Here is a 27934-nt window from a genome sequence, read left to right on the forward strand (position 1 = left end):
TTAGTTATTCAAAGAATACTTCTTGAATTGATGAATAAGTGAATAAAAACACAAGGTTGAGTGATAGGCAGGATTTAATTGTTAATTGTCTTAATAGGTCTGTCATATAGCATAACTAAGAAGAGCATATGAGTCATGAGCTTTATTTTTAGTAATTTTTAATTATTTGGTCAATATTAGTGATAAAATTGGGATAAATTAATTGGATTACGGTTTTTAGATAGTATGCCAATTGATTTATGGAATTAAGTACACATGAATGATGATAATTTAAGATTTTATTGATCAGATTTCAATTTTTGTTTCTATTATATTTCCATTTGCTTTTTAAATGTTAGCAGATAAGAGATATGGGAGAACTGGGTTGGTGGACAGGTAGTTAGCTATCACTAGAATGCCATGAGCAATTGAAGTACAATAAATATCGGATCTTTTTCCCTTGGTTCAGGGTGTGTGTGTGTGTGTGTATGTGTGTGAACTTGAATGGGTGAATAGGTTATGTTTCCTTTAAAAATACATGTGATCATTAAAACCTAGAAAAGCTTAATCATAACTAAAGAGAAAAGCTTCACCCTAGGTTGTATAAATAGTACAAATACATGAAATTTCCAAAGGACTTAATGAGAACAAGTTCTTTGGATTCAAATTAATTTAATTAAATAGTGATCAAAAGCAGGTATGCAATGGTATTGTAATATAATTTCTAAAAGTTTAATTTTAAATGACTTTTCTGAAATCTAACTTTTTAATGTTTAAAATATCAGTATATCAGTAAGGAAGATGACTGCTTCCTATCATAGATTTTAGTTCAATGGCTGATGAAGGTCCTCCAGAGTTTGTGGCTAAATGAAAGGAGCCAGCCTATGAGCTAGATATGCCATGATATAGAAAATTTTATTTATTTCAAATTTATAGTATTTTTAATTTATTTCATCTTTTTAAAAATTGATTCACCTAAGTGTTGTCATTTTTAAAGAAAATAAAATTCCCTTTATAGCATCTATTATTCAGAATTTCAGAGCCATTCTAGTTATTATTTTACTTTACAGACTTCTTTTCTAATGGCCTAGAAATTTTCTGTACTAGGACTTAATTAAGGGCATTGGATGTCCCCAATGACCCGATAGAAACTTGACTAGAACTTGACTTAGGTTACTTCTAGCATGCAGGGACTCTGACCCTTGAGTTTTCTGTCTCCCTAAATAGCTTTGGCTCATTTCTGGTATCACTCATGAGAGACCTGAGAGCTCATCCTTCCATAACAATCTACCTTGAGTTCATCACCTGACAGTTGCCTTACTGTTATGCTTGATTTCCAAACTCAATTTACTTCTGGACTTCTGGTTTGTTGACCTTCTGCACTTATTCACAATAAGCAACTTCTTGTCAGTACACTTCTACAACTCGAGCCCGTATCGTTGCTGCTCCTAGCTACCAACCTGACCTGAAAAGTCAGAACAAAAAACACAGAAAACCAGAATGAACTGTCACTTGAGGGATGACAGCCCAGCTGTCCATCAAATGACACTCTAGGATAAAGCCAGTGTATATGTCTGAGATCACAAGGAGGGAAGTTGTGAAATGGACATCATTTTTATTTCCAGGTGCACGGCGATATCAGGTATCTCAGATAACAGAGTGTCCAACTTCTGATATCTCTTACCTATTGAATTCCTTTTTTTTTCACATTATCAAGCTTTCTTTACACATTGTTGACAATACAGTTGTAATTTAGTTGTTAAACATATTATTTTTTAAAAATGAGGTGTGTACTCTAATCATCATATTCTAGTGTTCCTTGACTTGATAAATATTTGCTATATGAATCACTTTTGTGATTAATTGACTAAATTAATCTGGGTTTACATTACTTGAAATTTGTTACTTTAAAAAATCATATCTGTTCAAAGTTGCCAGATGAATCATCTTCATAGAAATAACTGATCAACTCATTTTAAAAGCCACATTTTCAAATATTCATAAGCCACAACAAATCTCATTGTTTATGCCAAATGTCAAGTATTTTATTTAGCCTGACCCACTCACTGAAATCATGTATCAAAATGGATTGTAAGTATTTTCAAGATTCATCCTTGAAAATGTCATATTTTAAAATGATTAAGTTTCCTGAAGCTTTATGGAAAAATTTGAGTCTAATTCAGAAAATTTTAGGATATCCATATAAGCACATAGAGTACGTTTGATAAATGACTATGTTCACAAGGAAAGATATACCTCCCATAAGGCTTTAATAAAAGAGATAAAGTGTAGCATTTTTGTGTAGTTTTATTTAAAATATGGCATATGAATCATGTATATTATAAATATAGCTTGCAGAAAAAGCTATGGTATAGTTACACTAGTAATCAATGTGATTGAATTGATTTTAATAGTCTCTGCAAATTCAGTTAGACATGAAACATGCAAGTTTAAATTAATAAGTTCAGAAAAAAATTGTCTCATATATGCCTCTTTTCTTTAGATATTACTATATCTCAGAAAGATGAGTACTTTATTTCACTCAGTAGAGAGGTTAATTAAGTAAACTTAATGAATAATAAATGAACTGCTTTCATTTAGAAGTCTGATTTTATATGTTTAGAAAATTAAAGAAATATTTTAATATTATATTTTATTTGTTCTTTCTGTGCCCAGATGAATACCTTTGCTGTGCATGTACCATAAAAAGCATGATAAGAGAGAATTCTCTGTCCACAAGGCAGACATTATTTAACTAGAATAGCAGCATAAACAATGGGGATGGAGGAGAAGCTGGTTTAGTGGCTGAGAAATCTGGTAGTACTATTGGTAATGTCCTGGATTAAAATTGTGAAGATTTGTCTCATTCTGAGGAAATAGTCACTTTCTAAAACTTGGTAATTGTTTTAAATTTACATGGAAAATCCAGTTGTAATATAGAACATTCTAACCACCAGATAGAAAGTTATGTAGATAGGACATCCTTGCCCATTATCACAGAAAATCATATATAGAATGTGTAGCAATTGCTCATCATCAAACTAATTATGAAAATACTAATTTTTAAAATTGATCTTTCAGAAAGAAACAGTCATTTTAGATGTCTTTCGTTAACAGGGTTTAAACATTTGTAATAATTTTGTGGTGTTTTTTCTTAGTAATATATTAATATTGCATTTGTTTTCAGAAAGTACAAAGCATTTATTTTTTATTAAAAAATTTAAAAAATTTTATTATCATGAAACTGCAAACAAAAAGGCGACATTTTACTAAGATGACTGAATAATATATCACATTAGATATGAAAAAGTTGTCATGACATAAGCAAATTAAATAGGACACAATATAGCTGTAATTTATACTCACTTCAATTTAGAATTCTCATGGTTCCCAGGAAGCAAACTGAGTGATCCATAATTGCATCTTAAATTAAACTTTTTGCAGTGATTAACCTCTCTAGCACTGCTTGTTTCATGAACATATAATTGCTATATTATCAAAAGTGTTTTCTTTCAGAAATGTTAAAGACTAGTTATTTCTCTGTTTTATAGAAGTGTTTAAAAACAATTTGTGAATGCACTTAGAAAAAGGCTAATAGATATTTTCTTCAAGTTGTATCCAAATGAGCAGAGCTTACTACAGAAGTAGATGCTTTAGCTACAGGGTAGGGAACCTGTGGTTTAAATCTAAAGGATTATAATATGACACATTTATTTGAAGAAATCTTCTTTGATCCTCTAATACAGAAAGACAATATGAGAATTAAAGAGCAAAGAACAAAAGCTGAACTGTGAATTTGATGACTCACCGTGTTTGCATCCAAAAAGCTATGAAAAGCATTGATTGGAAATTAACTTTAGACCACATTTGCTTCTTAGAAAAATAAAAGTTTTAATGTTAAGTTGTAGACCATTGACATGTGAATAAATTACAAAGAGATAAAAGGATAGTGATTTGCTTCATTGCTATGATTACAAATAATCAAGGTTTTGCTTTAAGAAAATGATATCAAGTTCTGCAATGTTAGCGTTTCTATGAATCTTTTTTTTTTTGCTTTCTTACTTTCAATGAGTCTCATCATATTGAGTAGAACTTTTGCTATAGTTGAAAAATGAAGCCAGTGTTGACACAGTTGGGGTAAAAATTATCTCCTTAAATATCCTCTTTCCAGCAGTCAAGATATCCAGTTTTCTCACAATTCTGTAGATGGTTGAAAATTAAATTTTTATAAATACCAGTTGCAAACTGCATAAGAACAAATGAATAATTTCATTTGTTTATTTATTAATGCCTTTCTAAGGCTTTCTCTTAATGCAATGGTTTAAAATTATAGATATATGATAAGACATTTTTGAAGTGTGTACGCATGGTTCAAAATTAAATTTAAAAAGAGGAAAAACAGGCAAAAGCAGTGGTATTTAAGGGGGAAAGAGATATAAAAAATCAATGAGGAACAGCCAAACATGAGGTGTGGGAGAAGCTACATAAGTCGGTTCTAACTTTCCGAATAAGTAATGTCTTCCTTTTCATAGTATTGAATGCAAATAAAGCACTGAATCAGGAGATATCGGTACTCTCCACTTACATCTAGAAATTCATATCTGTGGAGCTCTATTTTTCAAAAATCATTGAACTGTTGCAGATCAGAAAATGTTGGTTTGTATCTTTAAACAATTGGATATACAGTTACCTAAATTATGAATGCAAATGAAAAGTTCTTAGGGAAATTAAAAGTGCTACTCCAGTGAACACAAGAATTATAAGAAAATAAGATGGCCTTATTGCTGATATAGAGAAAAGTTTGAGTTGTCTGGATAGATCAAACCAGCCACAGTATTTCCTTAAGCCAAAGCCTCATCCAGAGAAACATCTTATGTCTCTGCAATTCTATGAAGGCTGAAAGAGGTGAGCTGCAGAAGAAAAGTTTGAAGCTAGTAGAGGTTAGTTCATGAAGTTTAAGGAAGGAGCCATCTTCATAACATAAAAGCGCAAGGTGAAGCAACAGTGCTGATATAGAAGGTACAGCAAATTACTTAGATCTAGCTAATAGAATTCATGAAAGCGGCTACACTAAACGACAAATAGCCTTGTATTGAAAGAAGATGCCGTATAGGACTTTCACGAGTGTATATACAAAAGGTAGCATGCTGTAGATACTATTTTGCACATTTTTTTTTCTATTTAACCGTATATCCTGAGAATCCCTCCATATCAATTCATAGACATCATTGTGATCATTTTTCATCTTTGTTATTAATGTATAGTGGTATGTATCTCAATCAAAAAATTTGGCTATATAATTCTGTAATTTCATGAGGTTACCACTGGTTTGTATTAGTTGATCTTCTTTTTTTTAATTTTCATTTTTAGCTTTCTGGGCAGGGGCCATACTAATCTTCTCTGCATCCTTCCAATTTTAGTATATGTGCTACAGAGGCAAGCACATTGATCTTATTGAAACAAATATTCTATTAATGCTGTGGAAACAAAAAGTATAGATCAGTACATTTTGATTGTTATCAGAAACTCAATGTTACGTTTATATTTGAGAGCTGGACCTATCAATTTATAAGATGTGTGCTAAACTGGACTCAATATTAATGCCTTTCTAAGGCTTTCTCTTAAAACTTTTAACACTTTTTGTTGTATCTGCTAGAGTTCTATTTAATCCATAGTGTGTTTTCATCATAATCACTATGGTTCATACTCTAAAAAAATACAAGATCTTCTTTGACTAAGTTAATATTTTTGTTCTAACTTTAGTATTATCTAGCATTTGTTATCTAAGTATACTTTTGCTTTGCAATTATTGGACACATTTTTTTCTCCATATTATTACCTTAAACTTTCAAAGCAGATATGTTCTACATTTATTTTCTGTAAATAGCGTACACGTAGATATCAACTTTTGACCCAGGGTAACGGTTTTCTCAGTGTAGTAGTATCAAAATAATCTACTTGGTCTTAGTTCTGTTGTTTTATGCTTTTCATTTGCTGTTGCTCCTTTTTGTTGCTGATTGTTTTTCTCTAAGTTTCTCATAAACATATGTTTTTATATTAATGTATTTGTTGCAAATGTACAGTTTCATACTATTTTAAAAATGTTTTAACTTAAAATCTAAGTTCAAAAATGTCCATATTTCTTAAATAACCCAGTTAAGGAAATAAAGTATATACTGACACATACCAAGGTAGATTAACAAAATTCAATTTTATTATTTCTGTGTACTGACTTTCTAAGAATTGTCTACATTATGCCAACATATCACAATTAAGGAACATTACACTAGTATTGCTATTACTATTACTATTTTATAGCTTTTGTTTTAGTTATATTTATATTTGACTTATTTCATAACTATTTTTATAATTATCTACATGTGATTTTACATGAACTGATTTCATAATTCATTGAAAAAATGTATTCTATGACTATCATTTTCTAAAGTTCTTATTGTGATCCAGCTCTTACATTGTAATGTAAATGTAAAACTTTTACATTACATTAAATATAAATGTCTTTACAATGTAAAACTGCCTTTTACATTGGGGCATATGCCTGCAGCCACACCTGTAGACACACACTTAATATTTTGTTTGTTTGGCTTCTTCCCATATTAGTTAGTTTTCTTGCATAGAAGTGCTTGGTTACCAACCCAGTCCTTCAAGAAACATAGTGATTTACCATTTTATCTTCCAAAGTTTAATATCATCAATAAAAATTCAGAGGCCTCCATGGTTTTTCATTCTATGTAGAAGGAATTTTTATTTTTCTGCCTTTTTTTCTTTACTTCTTGAAATTCAAAAAAGTTAACCATACTATACCTCTTCCTTATATTGCCTGATCCGTACCAAACCTTTGAAAGTCACAGACTGTTTCAAGATAGTTTTGTCATATTTTAAATGTGATTATTGCCTCTGTTACTACTTCCGATTCACATGATGCAGGTCATTTTTCATAATGTCTACTTGAGAATGTATGACTTTATATATTATTTTTCATCTGTTTTGTTCTTTATCATTATGCTATTATCAGAGCAAATTGAAATGTGTTGTCCCACATTTATCATCTGGTACTTTACATAATTGATTCTGAACCTTAATATTTCTAATAAAATTCTGATATTTGTATTTCTTTAAAATTTTCATGGATCTCAATAAACTTTTTTTATACTACCCACATACTTTTAGAATCCAAATTTACATAAAATTTTAAAGTATACATAGATGCTTGCTAACGTTTATACACCACATTCCTGTGATCTTTGTTTCAAAAGTGCATTGTACTTCATACCTCGAGTTCTATATTCTTCTTTGTTTATGTTGCTAAATTTTCATATCTCTTTTCTTTCTCCTTTCATGTACGTATTTGTTTAACGACCAGTGACAGGTTGAGTATTGGCATTTGCCATAATCTAGGCAGATCCTTCTTCTTTAGCCCTTCTTTCCCAATATGAAATAGGCTGGTAGGATCCTCTGCTCACACATTACACAGAAGAGTTGATTGAAGAAAATACATGTTATTATTTCAGAGGTTTGAGAATCTAACTGATAATAGGAGTTTCTAAGATCTAATGGAAACCCCAGCATGAAAAATACTTTCAATGGTTATTTGCCTATGCCTGAATAATCCTTGACTCACTCTCTATTTTTCTGTATTGGGATTTCTGTTTCTTTTGTTACATATCTGATGTGTCAGTGACTGGGTTCAAGGTCTTTTAGATATCTTCTACACAGTTAATAAAAATATTGAAAGAGTCACTTTTTTATTGAGTCTGAAATTTGTACATGTAGTCTAAAAATTGTAGCCTGACCTGTCCCTTCTGAACTCAGATAACAGATTGGGACTGAAGTCTTGCCAGATAATCAGAAGGCACTGTGCTGATCTAAAGTACCTAACAGTGCTAAGGACACAACAATCAGTCAATAATTTGGGGTAAATTGAATAATTTATTGTGCTACAAGCACAGTAAATTTGCAACTAAAGCAGTAAGCAATCTCTTAATTTGCCTTCTGTTTAGTTTCAGCTTCTATAGACATAACAGTTCTTCCAACTCTTTACCTAGTTTCTAAGAATATTTGTTTATCCACAGTTTAAGCTCTGTTCACTTACTCCATTTTCATTGAAAATGCAGAAAATTTTGTTACATTCTCATTATAGAATATACGTCTGATAGATCATCTTGATTTGGCAGTTTAATGAAAAATGAGTTGGTAAGTTTTCTATTGTTGTTTTCATGTAAAGCATATTGGCTGGTATTAAGTAGATGAAATGATTTTACTGAAACAAATATTCATGTTTGTTACTGCATGTAAGTTTGCAAACCTTACTGTAAAACTTAATGCTTATTTTAAAACACATGTATACACCCTTATAGCGACCACACTGGTCAAGATATAGAATGATATGGAACATCTACGAAACTTCTTTCATGCCAACTCCATTCCAGAGTTAACCATAGTTCAGTTTTCTAACATAATAAGTAAAATTTGCCTGCTTTTGAATTTTGCATAACATAAATCATAAAGTTTCTTGTGTGTCTAGCTTATTTTGCCAATTTATCAATAAAACTTTTTTCAATTGTTAAGTAATTCAAATAATGGTTTCCATTATCAAGCTGATTCTCATTATATGAATATAATAGGATTTATTTATACATTCAGCTATGATGGACTATTTTTTTCTAGTTTAGATATATAATGAATTAAGCACCAACACTCTGGTCAGTGTCCTTTGATGAACGCATGTAAGCATTTCTATTTAAGACTAAAAGGTCTGGGTCATAGAAAATGCATAGCTCAAATTTAGCAGATACTGCAAAACATTTTTCTAATTTGTTTTTTGTAACTTCCCCCTTCACCAATAGGACTTGAAAAGTTCAAGTTGCTCCATATATTTTTGATGCTTGATTATTATAGTACTTTAAAAAGAAAAAGAAAGTAATAGTAGATATGCCGCTGGTATAGGTCTCATTGTGTTTGGATTTGCACTTTGATGACTGATAACCTTGAATATCTTTTGGTAAGCTTAGGACCCGTTGGGAAGACACTTAGATGAACCCTTAGTTCAAGCCCTTTGTCCATTTTTTATTGAGCTCTTTGTCTTCTTTTACTTATTATTTTGAAAAAGTTTTTAAATACTTTCTGAGAAAAATTTATCAAATATTACGTTGTCTATATTTCTTTAATCTTCTGACTTGACTCTTTGCAGTCTTAATGTGCGCTTTGATGACTAGACCTACTCACTTTAAAATGGTCCAATTTACTCGTAATTTTTTTTTTGTATAGTGCTTTTTTTTCTGTTCAAGTAAAAAGGGTGCCACTGGCAAGTTCCTTATAATATTACCCTACGTGATCTTCTAAAAGCTTTATTGGTCTAAATTTACATTTAGATGTAAGTCCAAGGTCGGGCGCAGTGGCTCACATCTGTAATCCTAGCACTTTGGGAAGCAGAGGTGGGCAGATAACCTGAGATTGGGAGTTCAAGACCAACCTGACCAACATGGAGAAACCCTATCTCTACTAAAAAACAATTTTAGCCAGGCTTGATGGCGCATGACTGTAATCCCAGCTACTCAGGAGACTGAGGCAGGATCGCTTGAACCCGGGAGGCAGAGGTTGCAGTGAGCCGAGATCGCGCCATTGCACTACAGTCTGGCCAACAAGAGTGAAACTCTGTCTCGAAAAAAAAAAAAAAAGATATAAGTCCATCTGGAAACAATTTTCTGTGTACCATGTTAATTAGGGAACTATATATATATTTTGGTCTTTGTTTACCTTAAGTATACCAAATTGATTCAATATCCTCATATATATTTGTAACATTAAATCTATTGGAAATAAAAAGAAAGCTAAGGATGTCTTAGCAGAATAAGATTTTTAAATATGAAAAATAATTAGCTGGGCATGGTGGCCCACGCCTGTAATCCCAGCACTTTGGGAGGTCGATGCAGGCAGATCACCTGAGGTCAGGAGTTCAAGACCAGCATGGCCAACATGGTGAAATCACATCTCTACTAAAAATACAAAAATTAGCCGAGTGTGGCTGTGCCATACCTGTAATCCCAGCTACTCGGGAGGCTGAGGCAGGAGAATCGCTTGAGTAGGGGAGGTGGAGGATGCAGTGAGCCTAGATCAATCACACCACTGCGCTCCAGACTGGGCGACAGATTGAGATTTCGAAAAAGAAAGAAAGAAAGAGAGAGAGAGAGAGACAGAGAGAGAGAGAAAGAAAGAAAGAAAGAAAGAAAGAAAGAAAGAAAGAGAGAGAGAGAGAGAGAGAGAGAGAGAGAGAGAGAGAGAGAGAGAAGAAAGAAAGAAAGAAAGAAAGAAAGAAAGAAAGAAAGAAAGAAAGAAAGAAAGAAAGAAAGAAAGAAAGAAGAAAGAAAGAAAGAAAGAAAAGGAGAGGAGAGGAGAGGAGAGGAGAGGAGGAAGGAAGGAAGGAAGGAAGGAAGAAGGAAGGAAGGAAGGAAGGTTAAATAGTAAAAATATTCAGCAGCAAGTCTGATAGCTAATTTATTTTTTCAAATACCATAAGTTGAAATGGCATTTCAAGATTTCTTCAAGAACTGAAAAATCTATGATTTTTATTGGTGACAATTTCCAAGTACTGCTACTACTAAAGCTATTTGCTGCCTATATTCATATGTGAAAGGAATAATAAACCTTGCTTAGAGATTAGCAGAGGTTAAGTTGTAATTTTTTCCCATTCAAGTCCATGAGTCCCTTTAATTTGATATCCTAGAATTCAAGTGAAAAATCACAGATTTATGGAAAATAACACTTCTGCTTCAAGCCATGGCGGTGTCATTGTCGTACTTTGTTATACAATTGGTGATCACGTATATATTAGGTTATTTTTTCCATCTTGTTACATACCTGTATCTATGTATTCTTTCGCTAGCAAGACAGTTCTTTAATTACTGCATCTTAACCAAAGGACTTGAAATTTGGCAGTGTAAATATTAAGCTTTATTTGTCTTCAAAAGTATTTTGGCTATCTTAGCCATTTTGACTTTTATGTACATTTAAAATGGTTTTGAAAAAACTGCCACTGTTTTCATTAGGTTTTCTTCAATAGATCGTTTCAGGAAGCCTTGACAATATAGAGTTTTTGATGAATAAGTGGAAAATTTTCATCTTGTTATTTATAATTTTAAAGTCACTCAATTATGTTTTATAGTTTTCCATATAAAGACAATGTAAATTTTTATGCTTCTAATGATATGATCAATGGCTTATCTGATTTTTCTAAAATATGAAAATACAATTAATTTTTTGTATATTAACTTTTAATCAAACAACTAATACAATTATTTTAAATTTTTATAGATTGTCTTAATTTTCCTTTGGAGATTTTAACTGAATGTGAATAGTTTAATTTATTCCATTTCAATATTTATAGGTGTCTTTTATTTGCTATCCTAACTGCATTGTTGACTAGAATTGGTAGTAGTGGACATGTTTATGTAATTTATCTCAGAGGAAAGATTTGCAGGTTTTAATCACTGATGCTATTTTTGCCTTATTAGCTATTGGTTATACATCATCAGATTTAAAAAGTTCAATTTTATTTTCAGTTTTCTGAGATATTTAATCATAAGTAAACCAATTTTTGATGTATCATGATTTTTGTCAAATGTCTTTGCATTTATTGATAGATTTCCCTTTATTTGGTAGGTACACTAAAATTTATTGATTTTTTGAAAATTAAATTAAAAATGAATTGGTATAAACTCATCTTTATCATGATATATAATCTTTTTATGTTCTACTTTATATAATTTGCTAAAACTTCTATAGACATTTGTGCATCTGATTTCAAGTAAAATGCTAAGATATAATTTTTCTTTTCTTACAGTGTTTTTATTGTTTTAGTCATTATTACACTTTCCTCTTAAAGAAGATTAAGAGATGCTTTATTTTTTAATTTGTCTTCTCTAGAGAGTTTAAGATGGGTGTTAATTCTGTCTTAAAGTGTTGGTAAATATAACTGATTAAACTATCTGTGTTTGGAGTTTTCTTTCTGGAAAAAATATAGAAGTTCACTTTGTTTATTTCTTTATTTTTTAATTTTTACTTCTGTGAAGTTTAGTAGGTTAGCCTCACTCTGCAGTTCAGGATCTTTTTGAACAACTCCTGGTGTCCGTGGAACTCCAAAATGCCAGTCTCTGTCTTCTAGTTAGAACAAATATTTCGTGTTCCTATACTACCATGCTCCTCTTAAAGCAAGGTAAAAGGGCAATTGCCCTATTTGATGTGCAAATAAGAAAAAAAAGGAACTTACCCAACGAAAGAGTCCAAGAGACTAATTTGAAAATCTCACCCTACTGGATTTCCGTTTTCTCTGTTCTTTTGACCACTAAAGTTCAGGTTGCCTGCATTATATAATGAAGAATTCAAGCAGTTGTTTTATGTTCTTTATCCAGCTTTCATAGTTGCTTTCAGTAGGAGGTTAGCAAAGTAAAATTTACCCAAACGGGGCTGGAATTTGAAGTCCCAAAATTGGTTTTCATGCATTGTTATTCTGATGAAGGCTTCTATTCTCATTATCTCATTTTCTATTCTTATAACTCATTAATATTTATGGCTATCAACATGAAAGATTTTCTTTGCAAAAGCAATTAAATGCTGTGCTTATTTTTAAAGCCCTTATCCAAGATCTTCTTTTTTCAGAGCCCAAGGAAGTAGAAACAATATATTAAACTTAGTCCTCTCTTACCTTATCCTCTTGCCAACAACAAATGGCTTCAGAACTAGCTCCATCAATATATATACACATCCCATTAAAATTCTTTCTTTCTCTCCCGTATTTTTCAACATATCTGAAAACTCTATGTGCCACGAATCTTTATGTACAAGTAAAACAGCACTATTTATTGAGTTTAGTGCACAAGAGAAAAAAGGAGAAAGGATTGGCAGCAAATTGATATCTCCCTGAAGCTGTATCACTGCTCAGCAGATTATGCTCCTAGGACCTGTGAATCACGTCTCAAGATGTGTGTCTGATGACATCTGAGATTTTGATAAATGTTTTCAATCATGGCTTGTCAATATCGGGCCCAGTTTTTTCCTATTAGTTGTTTTTTTTAATGAAAGCTAATTTTAGAGTCAATTTGGGCTGAAAGCATCATTACAACATGCAAGATGCAAACTGCAAGAAACTTCCCTCTCCACTGGGCATTCATATCCTTATAATATGCAGAGGCCATTACTCCCCTAACTGCTAGTCATTAGAAGGTTATACACTCATGACTGGGCAATTGTATGTAATGCTGGCCTTTTCTCTAATGCACTGAATGTTGATATAATGAATGGAAACATTTCTTTATACAGTTTGTGACCAAGTGCTAAGTTATGTATAGCCTATAAAACATTTGAAAACAGATGGTATATGCACTTATCTTTGAAATCCAAGTTTAAAAAGTCATCATACCACCTTTCTGAGGATTTTCCTCTTGCCATCTCAGAAAGAGACTACAGTAAACTTTAATTTTCAATACGTCATATGAAACACATTTTACTGTAGTCAGTTGTTAATATGTAGTTTTCTCCATTATGTGTATTCCTATCCTGAAAAATGATAATGTCTTCTTTTTGGAGACAGTGTCTTGCTTTGTTGCCCAGGCTGGAGTGTAGTGATGTGATCATGTCTCATTGCAACCTTGAACACCTGGGCTCAAGCAATCCTCCTGCCTCAGTCTCTCAATAACTGAAACTACATTTGCATGACACCATACCTCACTGTTTTTTTTTTTTTTTCTTTTAGAGGGAGAGTCTCACAATTTTTACCAGGCTGGCCTTGAACTCATGGCCTCGAGTAATCCTCCTGCTTCAGCCTCCCAAAGTGATGGGATTACAGGCAGGAGCCACTGTCCCAGAAAGGAAAAAAAAAATGACAGTTTCTCATTCATCTTTCTGTTCATCTAATGTCAAACAAAGAGGAGCTTCACAATCAAAACGGTAGTTATATCATTTGGGTATCTGTCTCCTCCAAATCTCATGTTGAAATGTAATTGCCTATGTTGGAGGTGGGGCCTGGTGGGAGGTGTTGGGACATGGTGGCAAATCCCTCATGAATGGCTTGGTGCTGTCCTCAAGATTGTGAGTGAGTTCTCACAAGATCTGGTTATTTAGAAGAATGTGGCATTTCCCCTGACTCTTTCTTGCCCCTCCTTTGACCATGTGAGATTCTGGCTCCCTACCACCTTTAACCATGATTGTAAGCTTCCTGAGGCCTCACCAGAAACAGATGCCAACATCATGCTTCTTTTAAAGCCTGCAAAATCATGTACCCATTTAACCTCTTTTATTTGTAAATTCCCTAGCCTTGGGTGTTTCTTTGTAGCAATGCAAGAGCATAATAACACAAGTAAAAATCAGTTAATGAAAGTTCTCGGTATAAGGTTATTAATTTATTCATGAAATGTCTGTTTTACTTTCTTCAAAGGCATATTTTGTTCAAAATAATTGATCATCTGAATAAAAAACTATATAAACACAGCTTTAGGCTAAAAATATGGCATGCCAATTCTCTATTGTGTCTGAAATTTTTAACATAGAATGTAGACTGTCAACAGTAATCTTATTCACCTTGGAATGTAAGCTTAGATACACTTAAAAATGTTACTGGAGAGTTGAACTCAAGGAAATAGAATCAGCCTAGCCAGAAAACGCAATTCAAATCACAAACTTAAATAGAAGAAAAAAAAAACAGACAACATTTCAAAGAAACCTGAAATTACTTTGTTAGAAATGCAGAAGAGGATAATTGCAAGGAGATGATCACTGACTGCTTAAAAGTATTCTAGACAAAATATATTTAAAACCCAAATATGTTTGTTCTGTAACAGGCAAAATTGAGCAGAACTGAACAAGAAAGTAGACTCTCATTTGCTGAACCAAACTTTTTAATGGAAAAGCATTATTTTCAGATATCCAGTTTTACTTACTCCTTAATAAGTATTAAGAAGCTCATTAATACTCTAAGAAAAAATAATGTTGTCTTTGAAGTAGTATGGAAAGAATGGCACACTCAATATAAATTCATATATAAATAGAATCAATATGTTTCTTCAGAGTTATTTCCAAATATTAATGAGGGATTCACACATGTTATGACCATTTAACAAAACCCATGTTGTAAGCCTTGGGGATTTAAGTGTTTTTACGTAAAAGACAAGATTTGTATTAAAGAGCACTCTGCCATTTCTACTTTCTATAGACTTTTATGTTTTCTATAGTTAATTATTTTGTCCAAGTAATAAAATGATTTGGAGTCCACAAAGCTTCATTACAATTTTGAACTAAAATATTTGTTTCTATTAGCAACACCAGTTATATATTTTGCTTGAGTATTTCATTTGAAACTTAATTGATAAAAATGCAGTCATTCACTTATTACAAGGCATTTACTAATTACCTGCTATGTGCCGTGCATTGTTCTCAAAACTGTGACTATCAAGTCAAACAAAAAAGGATTCATTACTTCAAATAACTTACATTTAATTGGGAAGGATAGGCATTATTTAATGTAATAACTATTGTAATCCTTTATCTTTCTTCCTATGTTTAGAATACATTGGGCATAATTAAAATTTGACATCTTTGAGGAAGAAAAACTAGCAGTTGAAATAATAAAACACTGCAGTTGGTTATTAAATAGCTAAATCATCTTTTGATTTTTAAAATATGGTTCAAATATTAATATAATTCAATGTAAAAACAAATATTTTAATAAAAGAATCTACTCATAAAACCAGAGACATCCATAGTCTCTGTAAAATTCTGCTATTTGGATGGATATATTTATATTCCAGGCTTAGTATGTTTATTAACTACAATATTATGTGTTTCTGAATTTTGGTGAATCTTACCTTGAAGGTTTGCCAAAAATGTCTATGTGAGCAGTGAGGTCATTAGAATGGTTAGTAAATAACTCATTCTTCTCATCAGAGGATTATAAACTTGATAAAGCAATTTGTAATTATAGTTTTAATCTAAATAGCTCAATCATGTTCTGCACAAAAGACATCCCTTTGCAAATATTATATAATGAAAGTGGGGCTATTATAATGATTGTTAGGAAAGTGCATAAATGCTGACTGAATTGCAGACTAAGTTTTGAAAATTGGTTCCATTCTGTTGTTTATATTTGGGTAATTACACTGAATATACATTCTGGTCTACACTATAAAAAGTATTTTGGTTTCATTGAACATTTTTATTTACACAGAAGTCTCATATTGTCTTTTATGAAATTCTGCTTTATAAAAATAATATCTACCTGAAACTCCTAGAAATGACTATAGTTCTCTAATTAAATGTACTACTTTCTGTCTTCTTGCTGAACTTCCTGAAATACCTGAATATATAAACTGATTCTAATCTTTAAAGGATGTTTTCTATCCCTCAGAGCACAATTGCATAATAAGTTGGTAGGAAGATGGAACATGTATAAGATTCTGGTAGATATTTCTAAAACAGAAACATAAGTTCTTTAAATTATAAAATGTTTCTCAAAATTATATATCCCAAAAAGCATAGACATTTTCTCCCTTCAAAATATGTGGAATGTGTCTGCTTATCTAAATATGTATTAAAAACAATCTTATTACCAAACTGTTTCTTTAGCAAACATAATCCAACAATAGTTATCATTAAGCCAGTATTTCCATCTACTAATAGCATTGAAGGACTAACTTCTTGTGCCAGAAACACTTTTGACGTTTCAGCAAACACACCTTAACAAAACATAGTGTTCTGCCTTTATGTAGCTCCCAACACATTAAAATGCCGTTAAAAATTTGCAACCATGAAATAAGTATTATAATAATGATTTGTAAGGAAAATGGAAGCAAATAGATAAGTGTAATTTTCTTTCTCTAGAAACAAAATAAATAAAATACGTGAAGATGAGTAGGAAAACATCGGTTAGAGAATGGAAGTGAGGATGGCACTACCAACAAAGAAATGTGTGTGTTCAACAGCAGTGACTTTAAAAAAAAAAAAAAAAAGGCATATCCACGAACCAGGAAGGATTTTCTGGGTCTGGGTTTCATATCCATACTAGTTGTAATGCAAAGTGTGTACTAATAATTTATCATGAATTGGAAAATTCTACAGCAAATAGAATGCATATTGTATTTTAGTAATGCTAAGGTTTTACCTCTAAAGAAAGCTTGAGGTGCTTTGTCAGTAATATGGTCAAATATTTTCTAAAATCAACAGTAAATTTATATTTAAGGCTATCTACTTCATATCTGATATATAATGGCCCCTTCCTTTACTTAATGTAATTTATTAACAACTTGTAGCATGTGGAGGATTATCTTAATTACTGTGTAAAAGATATTGAATCTTCCACAAGTTTTACTCATTAAAACTACAACATAAAGAGGAAAGAAAGAAAGAGGTACAGTTAGGAACCAGGATAGTACCACAACAGGAGGCCGAATACGTAACACAAATCAGCTTTGAATATTTGCAACTATCATTAGCAATTATAGAAACCTGCTATGTACTGAATGTTGAACTGGTGGCCACCATCTTCAGTGAAACAACTCAAAGAGAGAAAGTCAAAAGCTGCATGTTGTCACTTACAGGTGGGAGCTAACATGGACATGGAGTGTGGGAGGGTCGAGGAGGGGATGTGAGGGATGAGAAATTACTTCATAGGTACAATATACATTATTCGGTTGGTGGTAACAATAGAAACCCAGACATCACCAACACACCATATGTTCATGTAACAAAAACTGGGCTGGGCACGGTGGCTCAGGCCTGTAATCCCAGCACTTTGGGAGGCCAAGGCGGGTGGGCCAGCTGAGGTCAGGAGTTCAAGACCAGCCTGACCAACATGGTGAAAACTCGTCTCTACTAAAAATACAAAATTAGCTGGGCGTTGTGGTGTGCGCCTGTAATCTTAGCTACTTGGAAGACTGAGGCAGGAGAATTGCTTGAACCTGGGAGGCAGAGGTTGCAATGAGCCGAGGTTGCATCATTGCACTCCAGCCTGGGCAACAAGAGCAAAACTCCATCTCAAAACAAACAAACAACAACAAAAAGAAAAACAAAACAAAACAAAAAAACAGAAAAACTGCACTTGTACCCCTTAAGTTTATAAAAATAAAAAACACTCAAATGTTGAAGTCTGACCCCCTAGTGTGATGGTGGTCAGAGGTGGGACCTTCAGGACGTCACTAAGTTTAGATGAGATCATGAGAGTGAGGCCCTGTGATGGGATTCAAGACCCCAGATCTTTCTCTCCCCACCACCTTCTAATGTGATAATACAGAAAATCAGATGTAGTCCCACTGCAAACCAGGAAGAGGCCTTCATGAGGAATTGAACTGGATTCCCCATCTCCAAGTATTGTGAGAAGCAAACTGTTGTTTAAGCCACCCAATCTATGACATTTGTTACAGCGGCCTAAACTGGCTAAAACACTGAAAAATGAAATATTAATTTAAAGAGACTTACAACCATTTTATGCACGCAAAATACTGATACTACTTTATGCAGCTGCAAAATATTATCTTTTATTTTTTTAATTTCACCATATATGGACTATTTCTATGCTGTAGGACCTATGAGCCACTCATGAATAAAATCAATAAATGCAATTCAATTTAATCCTCTGCTCATCTAGATTGTCACGAAACTCAGCAATAATATACATGATGGCACTACAATTTACATAAAGAATAAATAGTTCCCAGGGTTTACCAGATAATCAATACATTGTTTTGTTCTATCCATTTGAATAAAAGGAAGTGTAATCTTTTCCAAAAATTTCCATCCTCAAAGACAACTGATAAACTGTTTTTATTTATTCAAGTTTTTATTTAATTAATGATACACCATTGTGTGAAGAGTTTTTTTCCTTTTTATTTTTTATGTATAACCATAGTCACTTCCCTGAGCTGTGCAGTGTTATCTCTGTTGCATTATCAGCTCCATAAGGCCAAGGTTATCACTGTTTTGTCTGCTGCTGTCCAGGCAGAACCTAATATTCGTTTTTAGTATTTTAGTTTCTTTGGAGAAGATATTTCCCTTGCAAAATTCTATAACACATCCTTATCCTTTTTATCACAGCTCTTTTCTTTCCAGACAATATTTCTCTAACTTTATGCCAATTACTTAATATTTTCTTGATTGTTTTAGCTTTCTATTAGGTCTTAAAATCAAGTAGTGTTTCTCCTAAAAGTTTATTCCGCCTTTTCAAGTTATTTAGGCATTTTAATTCCTTTGAATTTTCACATGAATTTTAGATTCAGTTTGTCAATTTCCACACCAAAAAAAAAAGGTCTACTGAGCTTTTGATTGGGATTGTATTAAATCTGCAGATATATTTGGGGACAATTGATATCCTAACAATAAAGAGTTTTTTCATTAATCTTTAATATGGTTTACCTCTCCATTCATTAATGTTTTCTTTATGTACCTTAAATTGTTTTGTATTTTTCAATATGCAGGTTTTTCATATTATTTATTGTATTTATCCTGAAGTGTTTCATGTTTTATACTTTCATAAATGCTACTTTTTTCCCAAATAGCAAAAATAGTGCATAGAAATACCACTGATTTTTATGTATTGATTTTTTTATCTCTCATCCTTGCTAAACTCATTTCTAGCAGCTTTTTTGTGAACTCTGTTGAATTTTGTACAGAGATAATCATGTTGTCTGCAAATAAGGACAATTTATCTCACATACTGTAATTTTGCTCCCTGTAAGTATGATTTGAGTTTTCTAAGAAATGTCTTGTGTCAGTGCCTGACTTTTTAAACCTGTGGAGTATAATTACAATAACCTTTAATATCCTATCTAATTCTAACATCTATGTCAGTCCTGAGTTAGTTTACAATGAACGGTTTTTCTTTTTATGGGTGATATTTTCCTGCTTCTTTGCACGCCTGATAATTTTGTATAGGATGCCAGACATTGTGAATCTTACCTTTTTAGATCCTCTGTACTTCTGTACTCCCATACATTTTCTTCATCTTTTTTTATGAGATAGTTATGTGAAACAATTTGACCATATTGGTTATTTCTTTTAAGATTTGTTAGACGGCAGTGCTCAGTCTAGGACCAATTATTCTCACTGCTGAAGTCAAGTTCTTCTGATACACTACCCAGTGCCCCATGAATCTTGAGAATTTCCTGCTTGAATGATAAGACCAGGCTTTACTGGTCCTATGTGAACATGAAGCACTGTTGACTTTAATCCTTCAAGTGGTTCTTTCCCTGGCCTCAGTTTCTTCAAATGTATGCACTGATCTCTCCTCAGCTAAGTAATTAAGAGAAACCCTCTGACACCTCCAAAGATTTTTATCTGCACAATTTTCTCCTCTTCAATATTTTCTTCTGTGAGTGCTAGCTGCCTTGGCTTCCTCAGACTCTGAGCTCCATCTCTCGTCTTCTGTGATGTGGACTACCTAAATTTACCATCACTGAGCCATGGCCAGAAAACACCCCAACACAGTAGTAGGCATTGGCAGATTGAAGGACCCCCTCATTGGTTTCCCTTCTCTCAAGAATCATTGTCTCTCATTGCCTCATACCCAGTGTTTTGAAAACTGTTGCTTTATATTTTGTCTCTTTTTTGTTTATTTTAAATAGGAGAGTGAACCAGGTTCCTTTTCGGTCATCTAACTGAAAAGAATATTAACCTTTGTTTCTATTTTAACTGTTTTAAAATTGCATACCTTACAATTGATACTTACAAGTAGAGTGTTTCTTTTTCATTGTATAATAAAACTGTTTTATTTGATGTAACATTCTTCCTAATCAATTTCATGTTAAAATGGAACAAAAAATAAATCACACCAGAGCCAGGCTTTATATGTGTATTAGTCAGAGTTTTCCAGAGAAATAAAACCATAAATTGAGATCTACAGTCTATAGGTCATCTATTTAATGGATATAGTATATATTTATAAATATATGCATATATGAAATGATTTATTATGAAAATTGACTCACATGATTATGGAGGTTGAGAAGTCTCATTATCTGCCACCTGCAAGCTGGAAAACCAAGAAAGCTGGTAGAGTAATTAGTCTGAGTTAAAAGGTCTGAGAATCAGAGGAGCCAATGATGTAATACCCAGATCAAGGCTGAAGATTCCAGAACCAGCAGGGGTGGGGGTGAGGATGGGAGGCTACTAATATAAACCCTGAGCCCAAAAGCTGAAGACCCAGGAGCTCTTATGTCCAAGGGCAGGAGAAGATGGATCTTCCAGCTCAAGAAGAAAAAGAAAGAATGAGCCCTAACTCTGCCATATTGTGCTATTTAATCTTGGATGATGTCCACCCACCTTGGTGAAGGCAGGTCTTTCAGATACAGCCTAATAACTCAAATGCTAATTTCCTCCAGAAATTCCCTCACAGACAAACCCAGAAATAATGTTTTACAGGCTACCTGGACATCCCTTAGCACAGTCAAATTGGCACACAAAATTAACCACCAAGATATTCTAGAAGTCTGATTTTCTTATTTTAAAGAAAAATAACTACATACATATCCTGAGGGAGCCTGACTGGTCATTCTCTAAGTTTAGCTGCCTGGCACATATACTTAAACAGATGGACACATTTCATGTGGATGTTGGCCTCCAATACCCTTGGAAACAACCAAAAGTGCTTGTAAGAAAATGGAAATTTAAATCTACTTAATCATTGTTAAATATACTACAATAATTGCCAGGATTGTCTCCCATAAATCATGAAAGAGACAATTTTGGCCTAAACAAATGTAAAAACAATTGAACTTCCTTCCATAATTTAGCAGTGATTTGTTGAACCTGTACAACTTTCCCCAATAAAGAATCTTCTTTCATTCTTCTTTTGTGTCAGTAATAGGTTTTCTACATTTATGTCAAGTTATCCAAAGGAGAAAACTAACCTACGATGTTAGAAGTTAGGAGAGTGGTATCTTGGGTGGAGAGAGAATGCAGTGATTATAAGGGGACAGAGGGACATACTGAGATGCTTTTTATGCTACAGCTCTCACTCTTGATGGTGGTAACATTGAAGTGTTATATATGTGCTAATTTTTGAGCCCACTTATGGCTTGCACATCATAGAAAGGTATTAATTTATTGAGGCCACTCATTGATGATGTTCTTTCCTGTAACTGGTGTTAAGTTAAACTACAGTCATGGGCAGCATAAGGACGTGTTGATCAGTGAATGACCCTTTATCTAACAGTGACCCCATTAATGCATTAATATTATAATGGAGATGAAATATTCCCTTTGTCTAGTGACTTCATAGCCATAGTCACGTCACAGCACAATGCATTACCCATGTGTTTGCGATGATGCTGGTGTAAACAAAACTATGAGCTGTCAGTTGCATAAAAGTATCACACATTTACAATTATGTATAGTAAATAATAATAGGCCGGGCGCAGTGGCTCACGCCTCTAATCCCAGCACTTTGGGAGGCCGACGGGGGCAGATCACGAGGTCAGGAGATCGAGACCATCCTGACTAACACAGTGAAACCCCGTCTCTACTAAAAATACAAAAAAGTTAGCCGGGTGAGGTGGCGGGCATCTGTAATCCCAGCTACACGGCAGGCTGAGGCAGAAGAATGGCGTGAACCCGGGAGGCGGAGTTTGCAGTGAGCGGAGATCACGCCTCTGTACTCCAGCCTGGGAGACAGAGGGAGACTCCGTCTCCAAAATAATAATAATAATAATAATAATAATAATAATAACAAATGACTGTTACTGATGTATAAAGTTAACTGTAAAAAAGTCTCGGGCAGGTCCTTCAGTAGGAATTCCAGAAAAAGACGTTGTTATCACAGGAGATGACAGCGCCATGGGTTTTATTACCGTTGAAGACTTTTCAGTGGGACAAGATGTGGAGATGGAAGGCAATGATATTGATGATCCTGGCTCCGTGTAGGCCTAGGCAAACAGGTGTGTTTGTGTTTCAACTTTTACTAAGAAAATTTAAGAAGGGGAAAAAAATTAAAAATAGTAAAAATCTTACAGAATAAGGGTATAAAGAAAGTAAATATTTCGGTAGAACTGTACAATGTATGTTTTAAACTATTACAAAAGAGTCAAAAAGATTTTAAAAAATTAAAAATTACAAGGCAAAAAGGTTACAGTAAGCTAAGGTGAATTCACTACTGAAAACATGAATTTTAAAAAATAAATTTAGGGAAGCCTAAGTAGGCAGTGTTTATTAAGTCTACAGCAGTGTAAAGTAATGTTCTAAGCCTCCACATTCCACCACCACTCAGTCACTGACTCACCTAGAGCAACTTCCAGTTTTTGCAAGCTCCATTTGTAATAAGTACTCTCTACAGGTATACTATGTTTTGTTTTCTACACTGTATTTTTAGGTATGTTTTGAGTATACAAATACTTACCATTGCACTACGACTGCCCACAGCCCTCAGCACAATATGTGCTGTATAGGTTTGTAGCCTAGAGTAATAGGCTATACCATATAGGCCAGGTGTGCAGTAGGTTTCTAAGTTTCTGTAAGTAGCCTCTAGGTTTCTGTAAGTACACTCCATGATGTTGCATAATGATGAAATCACCTAATGACACATTTCTCAGATCATGTTCCTGCTGTTAATCAACACATGACTATATATACTTTAATACTACTTTGTCTACAATCAAAGAAACCATTTGTCTCCTAACCTAATCTTTTTGTAATTGCTTGGCAAAAATCTTAATTTGCAATTTTGTCAGAATGAATGAGTTTAACATATGAAATTATTAAATGTTAACTTATTTTTGCTTTTCTAATAAGTACAGCAAATGATATTCATATTTTGTATTGATTTACAAATCCAACTTGCATATGAGGACATTAAGATCTGTCAGATAGGATCCTAATATTTTTGTAAACTGTTGCTGGTATTTATATTTATGATATTTTAAAAAATGTTCACAAGTTTTCATTTTTACATTTGAATTTTAATTGATTTATCTATATAAATGTTTCCTTGTACTTTAAACTTATAAAAATTTTACCATTCAGAAATAAGTAATCTGAAATATTTTAGTATGCTTAGTTGATTGTAATGGTGTGATTATGTCTAAAAAAATTTTTGTTTTGAGATAATTAACTAATTGCTCCAGAATAGTAAGTAATTAAAGAAGCAGGACCACTAACTAGGAGTGTTGCAGAATAACAGATTTATTACAAGGATTTGACCTCAGGTAATTTTGGAAACTGCTTATACAGTGTGTGTGTATGGCTGTGGTGTCTGCATCTGAGGCCAGGCCTAAAATCAGCAGGCCAAGCAGTGGGGAAGGAAAGATAGACATGAATTAGAAGACAGCAAAGACAAACTGAAACTCGCCTTGCTGAACTGGGTCTCACCTCTGTGCACCTCTGTGTCTCACTCCCTCCAAGCTGCCAGCTTTTGATGTGGCTTGAGAGATGCAGGAGAAGCTGGCACCTCCTGCCATAAACTTAAACATACACCTAGCCCTGCAATGAGAGCGGTTGGAGCTAGAAATCTGACAGGAGCTAAATAAACTGCAGCCCATTCCCTGCTCCAGCAGCCGCACCTGCCTGCCCATGATTCAGAGAGAGTGAAAAAAAAGATCTGGCTGATGCTCTGTAAGGCTGGATGCCGCTCCACTTCCACAAGGAGTCAGAATATCAGCAACAATATGCTTGAACAGTCACACTGTGCCTGGTGCCTCGCACCAACATTCTGAGTGTGACAAGAAAATAAGTGCTGGTGTACTTTTGCCTTCCAAATCGTAATGCATGCACGTCTCTTGTGGCTGACTCTAATCCAGAACGCTGCAGGAAAGCAAATTATGCATAATGTATTTCCAGCTTAGATAAACAGACCCAACAAAATCCACTTCAGACTAATGTGTATCTCTCTCTCTCCCTTTTTTTTCCCCTTTCTGGAAGAGATGGGGTCTCACTTTCTCGCTCTGTCACCCAGGCTGGCATGTAGAGGTGCGATCAAAGATCACTGCCACCTCAAACTCCTGGGATCAAGAGATCCTCCCACCTCAGCCTCCAGAGGAGCTGGGACTAGGGGCACGCACCACCACGCCTGGCTAATATTTAAAATTTTTTTAAGAAACAGTGTCACTATGTTGCCCAGGCTGATCTGAGACTCCTGGTCTCAAGCAATCTTCCTACCTTGGCCTCCCAAAGTGCTGGAATTTGGAGGTTTGAGTCATCATTTCTGGCCCAGACTAAAGTGTATCTTAAAATAAAAACACATGTACCCTCCGGCCACTGCACTCCAGCCTGGGCGACAGAGCGAGACTCCGTCTCAAAAAAAAAAAAAAAACACATGTACCCTTGTCCGTTGCACACATATAAATATAACCATAACTTGTCTCATTGATATTTGTAAGTTTTAAAAGTCATCTTTTTTTATTATTTCAGCTTTAATAATTTTTATAGCTACATACAATATCATGAATCATTCACAAACTTAATGTAATTCGAAATAAATAAAGAGCAAATGGTTCTAATTGTATGAATTTCAAAGAAACAAGCAAAACAAGTCTATACAATAAAAGGCAAGATTTTATTACCTTTAGAGAAAGTAGTGAAGTTAGTTATGGATAGAAGACCTGAAGAGTGCTTTTGGTATGCTGATAACATTTTATTTCTTGACCCGGGTGCTGATTATCTAGATATATTGATTGTGTGACAAGTAAGCAACCTTTACTTGTGACCAGTGCCTTGTGTCAGTGTGTGTACATTATTACTGTACAAACTGTTAAAATGCTACTGTATTTTTAGACTCGAAGCTAAAATGTTTCTAAATCATCTGTATTGTAAAATGCACATTTGAGTGGTATTACTTTTGTAACCCATAACAGTATGATCATTATAATTTATTTTATGAAAAGCAGCCCTAAGTTTAAATCAACTTTCTTCAAATTTACCTAAAATTTTAACCATTTCAAATTACATCTTATGTCACTATCTGTACGTTGTTCAAACCTATATTATTCTAATTATCTTTCTTGCGAGTATTTCTGTTTAGATCCAGAATCATAGTAAGCTTTTGTTTTAATAAAAAGAGATCTTGAAATGGGTTAGAAAAATCTCTTTTATTTCAGTATAAGGCACAAAATGAACCTAAAAAAGTAGCTCCCTTTTTCTTTCTAGGAGGCATCTTTTATCTCTTCTTGCCCCTTTCCTCTCACATTTAATTAATTGTCAAATTACTTTAAACATATTTAGCCCCTTCATCTTTTCCTTTTACCTATCATCATTCTAGTTAAAATTCTTATAGCACACACCGGGACCTATCACGGGGAGGGGGGAGAGGGAGGGATTGCATTGGGAGTTATACCTGATGTAAATGACGAGTTGATGGGTGCAGCACACCAACATGGCACAACTATACATATGTAACAAACCTGCACGTTATGCACATGTACCCTAGAACTTAAAGTATAATAAAAAATAAAAATTAAACAAAAAATTCTTATAGCAGTTGATAGAATGTGTGTACTATTTCATCTCATATAGCTACACCTAATCTAACTGTCTGATTGACATCACTTAATTTCAGTCTGTCTTCCAGTTCTTCCTACACATTCACAACAACTTTAAAAATTTGCTTCAATCCTTTCCTCTGAACAAATACTTACTAATTTTTCATTTCTTTTCGGAGGAAGTTTGAAATTCCTGAATTGGTTTTGTAAGTTATCTATGAATTGGCTTTACTCCCTTTTATCCACATGTCAATTTCCTCTACAAAGAGTCCTCTTGGGCTTCTATAATTTACCATTTTAATGGAGGAAAGGGGTGCAGGGCAGGTGGAGATCTGTTATAGAAGATCAAATTTAGCCAAGCAAATAATGGGGGAAAATGTACAATGGAACAAATCGTATGTGTGTGTGTGTGTAACTTACATCTTAGAAAAGATCAGAAAATATTAAAATGTAATTTACAATAAATATTTTAGCATGTATACTTTTTAGTTTTCTACTTTTAGTAAATTAAGTCATCCAAAAATGGAGATAGAAACGGCTGATAGTCATTGCTCTCAGGGATACTGTGGTCATTTAGGGCTGTGAAATTAGGGGCATTTTTGATAGTGTAGCTAAGTTACTGGATAGAAAGATAAAAGGATTCAAGGAAAATGATGTTCCCAGTAATACTTACTCTAATGGCCTTTGTGTTTTGAATCTTTGGAAACCAAGATGTCAGAAAGGATGCAGAAAACAGAGGCATCTCAATTCCCCTGACCTATTTGTCTAGACTAATTCTTAAACATTTTCGAATATAGGTCTAGATTCCTATCAAAGTTGACAAGTGACTGGCATTAGAGAAATCTTAAACCTTTTTCAGAGTAGAAAATGTAGCAATATATTTGAGAAGCCAAATCAGAGATATGTAGCATATAAAAAAGGAAGGGGGAAGGGTGCTGAAAAAGTATAGAAAAGCATTGCCAAAATTAAATTTTGAAAAGCTGCTCCTTGAGTAACTAGCAAAAAGAAATATAACAGCAGATGGCACTAAACAGGCAGTAACTTTCAATTTTCTTTTTCCTTCTGTCATTATCTAAACTGTCAACTCATATAAGAAAACCCAAGGAAGATATATAAGGAATAAGAAGGCACAATTTCTAAGGAGAATAAAGAACGTATGATCAATGGATAACTTGAACTATTTGAATATGCTTAAATTCACAGCTCAGTGATATCAAGGCTAGAATATACATAGTTACCAAAAGTTTTAATAAAGTTATTAGCAATCATTTCCTTTTTCTTTTTCTTTTTTTTTTTAGACAGAGTCTCTCTCTGTCGCCCAGGCTGGAGTGCAGTGGCCAGATCTCAGCTCGCTGCAAGCTCCGCCTCCTGGGTTTACGCCATTCTCCTGCCTCAAATCAAGAAACTGTAGAGAAAGATGCTAAAGGTGAAAATGCTACAGTCGTGTTTTTCTACGAGACAAAATCATGTCTTCTTCATAATTTTAATTCACT

At 33.6% G+C, this 27934-nt stretch overlaps 1 non-coding gene across 1 annotated transcript; it reads right to left on the minus strand.

The window, feature by feature from the left end:
* Positions 1-5317: 5317 nt before the first annotated feature.
* On the minus strand, positions 5318-5423 carry LOC117063799. The gene has a single exon (XR_004429083.1). It is a non-coding gene; the product is annotated as a U6 spliceosomal RNA (small nuclear RNA).
* Positions 5424-27934: the final 22511 nt, after the last annotated feature.

The sequence above is a fragment of the Trachypithecus francoisi genome, unplaced genomic scaffold (assembly GCF_009764315.1).
Source record: "Trachypithecus francoisi isolate TF-2019V2 unplaced genomic scaffold, Tfra_2.0 Lachesis_group18, whole genome shotgun sequence".
Lineage (NCBI taxonomy): Eukaryota > Metazoa > Chordata > Mammalia > Primates > Cercopithecidae > Trachypithecus > Trachypithecus francoisi.